Below are 10,703 nucleotides of genomic sequence, written 5' to 3'. Positions count from 1 at the left end.
TAAAGGTAAGCTTTTGGTTTCTGTATTCCCTGTGTCTGCATTTTGTGATTTGTGTCTGTGATTGTAGAGTTTGACTTAGGGCAGGACACGGCACCTAGTGCTAGGAGCTTATAGTTGCGCAGCATCTGACACTTGGCATCTGTTTTGGTTGTCAGGAACAGGGCGCTGTTTTGTTATGATTTTAGCTAGTACTAGTGTAGGAAATACATATTAGCCAGGTAGGCAGCATTGTGGATGTGGATGGGCTGTCTTGTGTCGCCCCTTTTCCTAGACGCAGACCGTGGGAGTGCAGACGACCATCAAGAGGAGGAGGCGATTACCCAGTGAGCATTATATATATTTGCTACATTAAAACATCAGTCACACTCACAGCACCTGTGATATAACTGTATCAACTTTGTACTTGGACTTTCCTGCAGACATTTTTATTATTACTTGTTTTTATTGTCACCAAAGCATTGTGTTGCAAAGCACTTGTATTATCACTTTAAACATTTAAAGTTTCCAAGACACAAGGATGACTTAGATTTTTACATTATAGCAGTATGCAAAAAAATTTATATTGTGTAAGTACAAAATTAGCTTGCCAGTAAAGATGGTCGCTGGAACATTTATGTCTATATTCTTGACAACATGCTAGCCTGAGTCATGACTTTTCTTGTGAATAAGTAAATAGCCTCCAGCAATGAAACCTGGCATCGCTGGTTATATTGCAACAATGGGATTACACACTGTCTCTGTAATAGTTCTATATAAATATACACTGATCAGCCACAACATTAAAACCATACTGCATCCTGGTGCCATCTGTTCCCCAGGTAAACGGTACACACGCACATGGCCGTGATTCATCAGACCAGCACATCTTCTTCCATTGCTCCATGCAGAGTCGGACTGGGCCTCCGGGGGTCCACGCTATCTCTAGGTAGGCCTTGATTGCTCCCCTCTTCGTTGGTGAGGGGAGCGGGTAACTTTAAAAAGAAAAAAGAAAAAATTGAAATAAAAATACTGTCGTGACTGCGACGCTCCACGACTCTTCTCTGCTCCGTTTGCACTAAATGTCGGGCTGGACGTCATGACGTCCGAAGTTCAGTGAGGATTTGCACAGAGAGGAGTCGGTAAGAAGAGAGAAGACAGAAGAAGAGAAGAAAGAAGCCGAAAGAAAAGGTAAGTGCAAAAACGGAAGCAAGGGGGAGTAAAGGCAGCATGGCAGAGTGTGATGGGGAAGCACAGACAGCATGGCAGCGAGTGAAGGGGCAAAGGCAGCATGGCAGAGAGTGAGAAGGGGCAAAGGCAGCATGGCAGAGAGTGAGAAGGGGCAAAGGCAGCATGGAAGAGAGTGAAGAGGGGGCACAGACAGCATAGCAGAGAGTGAGAAGGGGCAAAGGCAGCATGGCAGAGAGTGAAGAGGGAGCACAGACAGCATGGCAGAGAGAGAGAGAAGGGGCAAAGGCAGCATGGCAGAGAGTGAAGAGGGAGCACAGACAGCATGGCAGAGAGTGAGAAGGGGCAAAGGCAGCACGGCAGAGACTGAAGAGCGGCAAAGGCAGCATGGCAGAGAGTGAGAAGGGGCAAAAGCAGCATGGCAGAGAGAGAGAGAAGGGGCAAAGGCAGCATGGTAGAGAGTGAGAAGGGGCAAAGGCAGCATGGCAGAGAGAGAGAAGGGGCAAAGGCAGCATGGCAGAGAATGAGAAGTGGTAAAAGCAGCATGGCAGAGAGTGAGAAGGAGCAAAGGCAGCATGGCAGAGAGTGAAAAGGGGCCAAAGAAGCATGGTAGAGTGTGAAGGGGGCCAATGCAGCATTGCAGAGTGTAAAGGGGGGCCAAAGCAGCATGGCAGAGTGTGAAGGGAGGCCAAAGCAGCATGGCACAGGGTGATGAAGGGGTGCCCGGAGAAGGGGGAGGAGCAAAACAGCATGGCACAGTGTGAAGGGGGGGCAAAGCAGCATGGTAGAGTGTGAAGGGGGGGCAAAGCAGCATGGTAGAGTGTAAAGACGGACCAAAGCAGCATGGCACAGGGTGATAAAGGGGTGCCCAGGGAAGGGGGGGAGCAAAAACAGCTTGGCACAGTGTGATAAAGGGGGACCAGGAAAAGGGGGGAGCAAAAGCAGCATGGAGGGCGCAGTGTGACCATAAGGAGGCACAGCATGGTGATGAATGGGCACAGAAATGTGTGTGTGATGGCACAGCGGGTTTGTGGCAACGTAATGTGTGTGTGGTAGGTGGTGGCTAGCTAATGGTTGCTATATTGTTTGTGGGGTGATGGGGCAATTTAATTTTCTAGTGGGGACTATTAATTTAAGATGGGGTGGTTTGGGCGCTATTAATTGAATGCGGGGCTGAGTTTGAAGAGCATGAGGTCTATTTATTAAATGTGACTACGAATTATTTAATGGCAGTGACGGTTGTGGGAAATAGGTATATTTATTAAATGGGAATACTATTACTTTAATGTTCGGGCTGGAGGAAGGCCAAAGTATTAATTGTGGGTCCTATTGATTTAATGCCGGGGCTAGTTGGAATTTTTTAAATGTACCCATTTTTTTTTCCAAATAGGGCCCCCAACATTCCAGAATCCAGACAAGCTGCAACTAAAGAAACCAGCAAGAACAGATAGGACAGTCTATAAAATGTTCTGAGTCTAGTGGAACAATCCCAATTTTTAGTACTGTTCTGCCCAATCTAAGGGGCAGGTCAAGACTGTGTATGCTTTATATACCCACTGCATTCTTTATATACTACACTATGGTGCTAGCTGTCCTTAGTGGGCTGACCACTCCCCCTCTAGTGTCTGGTCTCGCCTCTTTGATGGCTGGCCACACCCCGTCTAGTGGGCCCCTAGCGTTGCATGCCTATTGTAGGCGCTTTAGGCAGTGGACAGGGGTAAGCATAGGCACTCTGACCGGTCTGCGGCTATGTAGCCCCATACGCAGCAAGCTGCAATGCACTGTGTGTTCTGACACCTTTCCATCATTCCAGCATTCATTTTTTTAGCAATGTGTGTTATATCAGCTCTTCAGTGGGGACCAGACACTCTAGCCTTCGCTCCCCACACTCATCACTGAGCCTTGGGCGCCCATGACCCTGGCACCAGTTCACCAGTTATCCTTCCTTGGTAGGTACTAACCACTGCATACCGGGAACACCCCACAAGACCTGCAGTTTTGGAGATACTCAGACCCAGTTGTCTAGCCATCACAATTTGACCCTTGTAAAAGTCGCTCAGACCCTTATGTTTGCCCATTTTCCTGCTTCCAACACATCAACTTCAAGAACTGACTGTTCACTTGCTGCCTAATATTTCCCACTCCTTGACAAGTGCCGTTTTGATGAGATAACCAATGTTATTCACTTTACTTGTCAGTGGTGTTAATGTTGTGGTTGATCAGTGAATACTCAGTTTTACTCACAGTGCTGTCAGTGTACACTGTATAAACAATAGTTTAGTCAAAGTGGAGAAACATAATATTAATATTGTATCCAAGGGGGAGATTTACTAATGTGCAATTTTACTTAAGGTTTTGCCTTCCATGACGCAGGATTTACTATCCAGCTTTTTGGAAAGTGAAAACTCAAACAACTGACACTGTGTAATCCTTTTAAATCCCCTATATCACACGCAGTGCAATCCAAATCATGTACGGTTTAGGGGAAGAAAGTAGTCAAATAAAACTGAGCTCCCTGTTCTACACAGCATCAGGCCCCACACCTAGAGATGCCCTGCCCAAGTAGCACTGGGTCCTTCCTGGTATCTATAGATGTGTCACACTCCAGGCTCTCAGGTTCTGTCACTTACCTCTTCACTGCCTTTCCAAGTTGTCTCTGCGGTCCTCAGGCTCTGCTGGTTTCAGACCTCTCTGTAAGATGCTGTCCAGTCTGTCTCCACTCCAGAGATCCCTCCAGAATCAGAGTATGGGCGTGGCCATCTTGATTCGGTCACATGATTCCTCTCAGCCAATCAGGTGATGACAGTCTCCATTTCAAATTCCCTTCAAAACCAGTCCATGGGAGCTGCCATCTTGGATATAGTCACCTGATCCATATCAGCAACTCAGAGTGCTGCTTCTGCTCAGCTATTTGCTGTCTCCAATCAGGAATCAACAACAACTATAAAAGGACTTCCTGGAACCCTTAACTGTTGTCAGTGCAATGTTGTATATCAGACGCCAACCTGGTTCCCAGCAGTTTGCAGCCTTGCTATCTATCTTGCTTCAGCCTTGATATTAATCCAGCTTTGACAGTGCAGTCTGCATTCTGGCTCCAGTCTGATTCCAGCACTCTGATTCCATTCCAGCATTTCTGTTCCATTCCGGTTACAGCAATCCTCTTCCAGCATTCTGGTTACAGCTTTCTGTTTACAATCCGGACCAGCATTTCAGTTCCAGTCCGGTCCAGCAATCCAGTTCCTGTTTGCTCTCTCCTGATAGTGTAATCACCATCTACACCAGTCCATTCACTACATGCAGAGGAACATTATCAGACCACCCAGCTTTGTCCATGTAGTCACCAGTCCAGCTCCAGAGACACAACCCAGTCTGGGTACAGACAGTCCTCAGGCGTGACAAGATGGAGGGTACCAGGGAAATAAAATAAATCTTATGCTCCCTTGTTTTAAATAAGATGAATGTGCCCCCTTTGTTAAATAAGATATAACTGTCCCTCATTGTTACATAAGAAATGACTGCCCCCCTTTTATGAAATAAGAAATGACTGTGCCCCCTTGTAATAAACAAGAAATTGCTTTGCCCTTTTTTTAGTAAATATTAAATGATTGTGCACTCTTTTATGAAATAAGACAAAATTATATTGCTTGCATTATTATTTGTATATTAAATTCCTTCTAAGTCTTTTTATAATGCAGTGTTAATAGAAAATAGATCTTCAGTTCTTGATCCAACGTAATCCACAGAAAGAAATAAAATCCCACAGAGACGAAACGGCCTGCTCCCGACGCAAAATGAGTTAATATCCGGTAAGCCCATCTACATAATAGATGGCCAGCCAATCAGGAGTGGCCTCTCCTCTTTCATGGAACATAATATACAAAATAATAATGCAGACAATATAACCTCAAAATAATTGCAGAAAAGCTTCTAGACACCACACTTTAGTACATTTTCCCCCAAGTCTCTTTGTTGTCTAACAAACACAAATTGAAAACACTTTAAAAGAGCTCTCAGAAAACAAATGGGAATCTGTCTTTAAATACATTAAAGCTACGGCCACAAATGTCAGCTGACTAAACAAAGCTTGAAACTAGAAAATGAGAAAAATGTTCAAAATTGTTTCACCTGGTTCCACATTGGGCTGCCAAATTTTCACAATCCTACACCAACCACATCACTCAGCAGAATATTTACAAATGCAGAGCGAAATTTCTGCAAAATTCTGTATAGAAAATTATATATCTGGAACGTAGCACCTCGGTGTAACGGGCTGTTCCGTTATAAAACTCGATTTATGTAAAAACGTCATTGTGATTAGGCTCATCTCTACTGGAGACCACTACACCTGTAGTCTTGTATTTGTAGTAAGGGCACATAGGTCCTGGCCCAGGGCATCAGAGTGGCAGGGGAGATACTATGCTGTCTTTACATGTCTTTTTCTTGATTTTTGCACATTGATATTAATTAATTACTTATTATAAACATTTAAACATGGACTACATTATTTTCATATATATACTTTATATACACAGCATGCACTGATGATTGCAGCCATTGAGAGGTGTGGTGGCAGGCAATGAGGTTCAGCAATGACAATAAATGGCCAAGGATCAAATAAAAGGAAATCTCGCCCTGTAAATGTGGTATGTGGTATCCGGTAAGGGTACATTTATTCCCCCATGAACGGTTTTAGTGTTTCCAAAAACATTGGCACCAGGTCGAGTATGTGGACGACCAGTCAGTTTAGATCAAAACCATTAAAATGATCAAAACCATAGTCGGAGCAGAGCTGACCCATACGGAATGCAGGGATTACTTCTTTGTATATTTTTTGAGATATGTGTTTCTAAATATAAGACCATAAACAATATCAAAATCTAGTGGTCACAAGTCCTAAAATTTGATGAATCTCATCTCCTTAACAAATAACACGTAACAGATATTAGTTTGTCATATTTATTTAACAAAGGCCAAAATGAAGAAGCCATGTGTAAAAAAGTAAGTACACGCCATGATTTAGTAGCTTATAGAACCACCATTAGTAACAATAAATTGAAACAATTGTTTTCTGTATAAGTTCATCAGTCTGTTGCATCGTATTTGTGAAATTTTAACCCACTGCTCCTTACAACACTGCTTCAGTTCATTGTTTTTGAGGATATATGTTTATGCCCTCTGTAGGACCTGCCAAAGCATCTCAATGGGGTTGGAGTCTGGACTTTGGCTAGGTACACACTGGAGCTTTTTCGTCCAATCATCATGCAAAACAGCCGACATACGACCGTTCTTTCAGATGTCGGCGTAGTGTGTATAATTACACGATGGTCAAAAATCGCCCCAAAGTGACGATTGTTGGCTCATTTGGTAGGTTGGACTGTTTAATAATCTTGTTCCAATCACCTTAGATCATGTAATGTGAAAAATTTCCGATTGATCCACGACCAACTGCCGATAGTTCCTCAAGTTGCAACTCCTTTCTGATGCCTGTACCTCTCCCACATGGTGCGGTGTCCGCGTGTCACTCAACTGGTAATTAGGTGATTCGAACTGTAAAGCAATAGCAGCTGTCTACTGCATTAATGTGTATAGCATGTCTGTTTGTTTAGTTATACACACTTTGTCAATACAGTCTACAAGAAAAGCACAAGGTGAAATTGATGTGCTGTATTTGAGATCTGCCAGTGTCCTTCCTGTGGTCAAAAAAATCAGGGTAGCAACCAGTCTCTGCTCTGCAGATATGGGTCTCCTTAAACGGGTGGGATCCTTCTGGATCAGGGGGGTGACTAGTTGGAGCAGTTCCTGGAATGTGGGTTCATTCATTCGCAGGAAATTCCTAAAGTCACCAGGGTTGCTGACCTGTATCTCCTGCAGCAGGGTCATATGAGAGAAGGAGTCTCTCCTTTGGAACTACTCTTTAGTCCAATAAGACCTATTCTTTCTCCTTCTTTACTTGCAGTCTTATTGTCATAGCGACTAGTAAAAGAGCAGTTGGTCGGAAAATTCTTCAGTGTGTACCTAGCCTTACACTTGGTCATTCCAAAAAACTTGCTTAATTTTTTTTTCAGCCATTCATTTGCAGATTTGCTGGTGTGCTTACGATCATTGTTGCATGATCCAATTTTGTCCAAGCTTCAGTTGTCAGATGGCCTCACATTTTCCTGTAAAATGGTGTCGTATAAAGACAAGTCCATGGTGGACTAAATAATTTGCAAGGATTTCAGGTTATGTGACTGCACAACAAGTCCATGTCCCGGTAAGGGCTGTAGTCACTCTGCCCCTGTCCACTAAGGAGGGAGGAGTAACTTAGGAAGATCTAGGCCTAAAAGCTAACCAAACTTGGTGGGGGCATTCTTAGGCCAAACATCACTCCCATACAAAAGGAGGAAAGAGGCCATAAGCCGAACGAGGCTAAAATCACGTGTTTGTTGAGCTGACATGTACTTGCCACTTAGGGGTTAAGTCTGCAGGAGAAGCAGCCAATGGGATGCAGTAGGAGTGTCCATAAAATGTTATATCAGCGGGGGGAGATTGAGAGGTGGTTCCTGTTTCCCTGATCCCATACCTACCCATCCACCCGGCATTAGGCATGGTTTAACGTTTAACATTTTCCTTCCATACAGACGAGGCACAGCTTTTTGGTAGCATACAGTACTTACTTGTTTGGTCACTGGTCACTGTTCCCCTCGAAGTCATCAGACTCTTTGATGCTCGAGTAAGGAGTATCTGGAATACCTAGTAAGGAAATAACTTGGTTTAGTCCAGAGGGGGTATAGTCACTCATTACCTATAATAGTACCAGTCAATAGATAAGGTTTAACCTGGAAATGGAAATGTGATGATCTTCCACCTTATTGGTTTGTGCGAGTTTAGCTGGCTGTCCTGCTCTTCGCCACTTACCGTTGGTTTCCTTATAATTATAAGTGACCTTTCTTCCAAAACTTATGTTGGTGTCCGTGTCATCATTTATTGGTTTAAAGTTTAAGTAAGACTTTAGCGGGAAGTGAATGCTACATGGGAAGAGTAATCAGCACTGTGCATTTTAATAAAATAAAAATTAGGACACCAAGTACCAATGTGTAATTCAAGTCAAGTTGCTATTACATTCTTGTTGCTCTCTCACGTAATTATGCAAATTTGTATCCCTTGTATTATGAAACTCGGCTTGATGCCCTCTTACTGCCAGTTGTTAGCAATGCTTGGCTCAGTTATGTCGTTTCACTTTATAAATACATTGCAAAATACATTGGCAGTGAATTATTGCAGTTATAAAGCCTGAAACTCTCTTCAACTTACAATTTTAAGGTAACACCCTTATGACAGGTGTTGGTGACTCAGATACTAGGGGCACTCACTATTAATGAAAATAACGCATGGGATATATTTACTTTGTGAGCAAGCAAAAAAAGGTTGTGAACATTATGAAATAAAGACTTTGTGTAACACAATTACGTTAATGTAAAGTAGAGAATAATCCTAGTTTATACACGGTGGAATGTTCACTTGTTTTTTTGTAAGGTAAGAATGACTATGGCCAGAGCACCTCTTTGTAATCAATATTCATTTCTGCTTATCTGTGTGTCTCTGGGTGCAACAGCAGGGTAGCTAATAAAATCATTGGAATTCTAACAGTAGATTATATCAAGACATGAGGGTACTGAGTTTGTGGGAGGCACTGACCTGTCCATTAATGTTGATAATGTTAGTGAGAACAGTGCTAGGTGAGAGAGGCAGTGTTAAGCAGGGAATGGAGGCAAGCAGGAAGCCACAGACTGAGGCTTTAATATTGAAATGAACAGGGTACTCCAACAGCACAGTTCTGAAGAGTGCACCTCTATAGGAAAAAAATGCATTAAACTTGTTTAGTTTATAGTAGAGATTAGTGGTTCAGATTCTATTGAATCCAACAGTTCTACCATTCTGAGTTAGAACTTGGATTCACTCAGAATATTCCATTTATCTTAGGTCAGAAAGCAAGGGAAAATATTACTTTCCATAACTGTGAAAGCTCACTAGCTTTGACCTCTGAAATATCTCATTCCTTCTGATGGCTGTCAGGGAATTCAGTTCAGCATAATGTACTGCGATGTATGTCCGCTCAATTTTCCTCACACCCCATAGAGGTGCATAGAAAAATGACTATAAATTCCTTACAGTTATAGGCTGAAATGTGCACAGTCGGACATTGCGGTGATGTCCGGCGAAACATTGCTCCTCATTAAATTCCCTCCTTTGAGCGCTGTGCAAAAAAACAGCAAATAATCATCTTAAACTTAATTAATTAATTAATTAGTGAAAGTAATGGGAATTACAGCTCTATAGGCTAGGAAGTTATAGATCAGAAATCTGTTCTTTTTCTGCAGGGCACATACATGTGTATAAGTTTCAGCAATAGCAGAAGCAGTGCACATGGCGCCTGGGTTTTAGTTACTGAATCTCCCTAAAATGATTTTTCAAAAGTTGAATGTAGTATCACTAACTATAATAAAGCTGACTTAAATGTAACAAATGTTAGGATCGCCCTCAAATGAACTAAAGTGTTTAAAGAGACCTGATTCATTTGCCCACATTTTCATTATGACACTTTCGGCATTAAAGGTATTTTATTTCATGATCAGTAGGACGTGAGCAGCAAGTAAAGGAATCTGCAAAATAAATTGAGCAGACAAAGATGTACCTACACACAAACAAGGGGCAAAGGCATATACTGGGAGAGAGAAGCAAATGCAAAGGAAGAGACAGGTGGGTATATATAGGCATATACTTGGGGAGGAGGGGGATGCAGACAGCCACAATGAAGGAAGCAGGGGGGGATATTGTGCATTAAGCATTGTGCATTGATAATTATGCAACCAGAGAATTGCAGGTTTTAATTTCCCTTCATTTTCCAAAAATTTAAAAATTATCTGCTTGTTTTTTACTTGAATTTTATTGGTTGCACGGTCACATTACAGATGAAAAAAGATCTGACATGATTTTTCTTGATTTCTGGCTTTATATCACAAACAGGGTGTGTAGACTTTTTATATCCACTGTATATAAATATACATCATTGTGTCTGATAATTCAAGTCAACAACGGATAACATGTGATACCGTTATAGGGAGTCTGGGTACCACCTCTGCGAATGTAAGAACCTCATCTACCTGGAGCAACTACATGTGACACTGTTATAGGGGGCCTGGGTACCACCTCTGCAAATGTAAGAACCTCATCTACCTGGAGCAACATGTGACTTTCATTATCATCATCATCATTTATTTATATAGCGCCACTAATTCCGCAGTGCTGTACAGAGAACTCATTCACATCAGTCCCTGTCCGATTGGAGCTTACAGTCTAAATTCCCTAATATAGACACACACTCACACACAGACAGACAGAGAGGGAGACAGACAGACAGAGAGGGAGAGACTAGGGTCAATTTTGATTGCAGCCAATTAACCTACCAGTATGTTTTTGGAGTGTGGGAGGAAACCGGAGCACCCGGAGGAAACCCACGCAAACACAGGGAGAACATACAAACTCCGCTCATTATATAT

At 42.5% G+C, this 10,703-nt stretch overlaps 1 long non-coding RNA gene across 1 annotated transcript; it reads right to left on the bottom strand.

Moving 5' to 3' along the window:
• Positions 1 to 422: 422 nt before the first annotated feature.
• LOC142101550 (uncharacterized) lies at positions 423 to 3,914 on the bottom strand. The gene is made up of 2 exons (XR_012679032.1): positions 3,795 to 3,914; positions 423 to 971 (listed from the first exon to the last, which is right to left on the bottom strand). It is a non-coding gene; the product is annotated as an uncharacterized LOC142101550 (long non-coding RNA).
• Between the last annotated feature and the right edge of the window lie 6,789 nt (positions 3,915 to 10,703).

The sequence above is a fragment of the Mixophyes fleayi genome, chromosome 9, assembly GCF_038048845.1.
Source record: "Mixophyes fleayi isolate aMixFle1 chromosome 9, aMixFle1.hap1, whole genome shotgun sequence".
Taxonomy (NCBI): Eukaryota; Metazoa; Chordata; class Amphibia; order Anura; family Limnodynastidae; genus Mixophyes; species Mixophyes fleayi.
The sequence above is the reverse complement of the archived record's forward strand: the minus strand, read 5'-3'. Positions and strand labels throughout refer to the sequence as shown.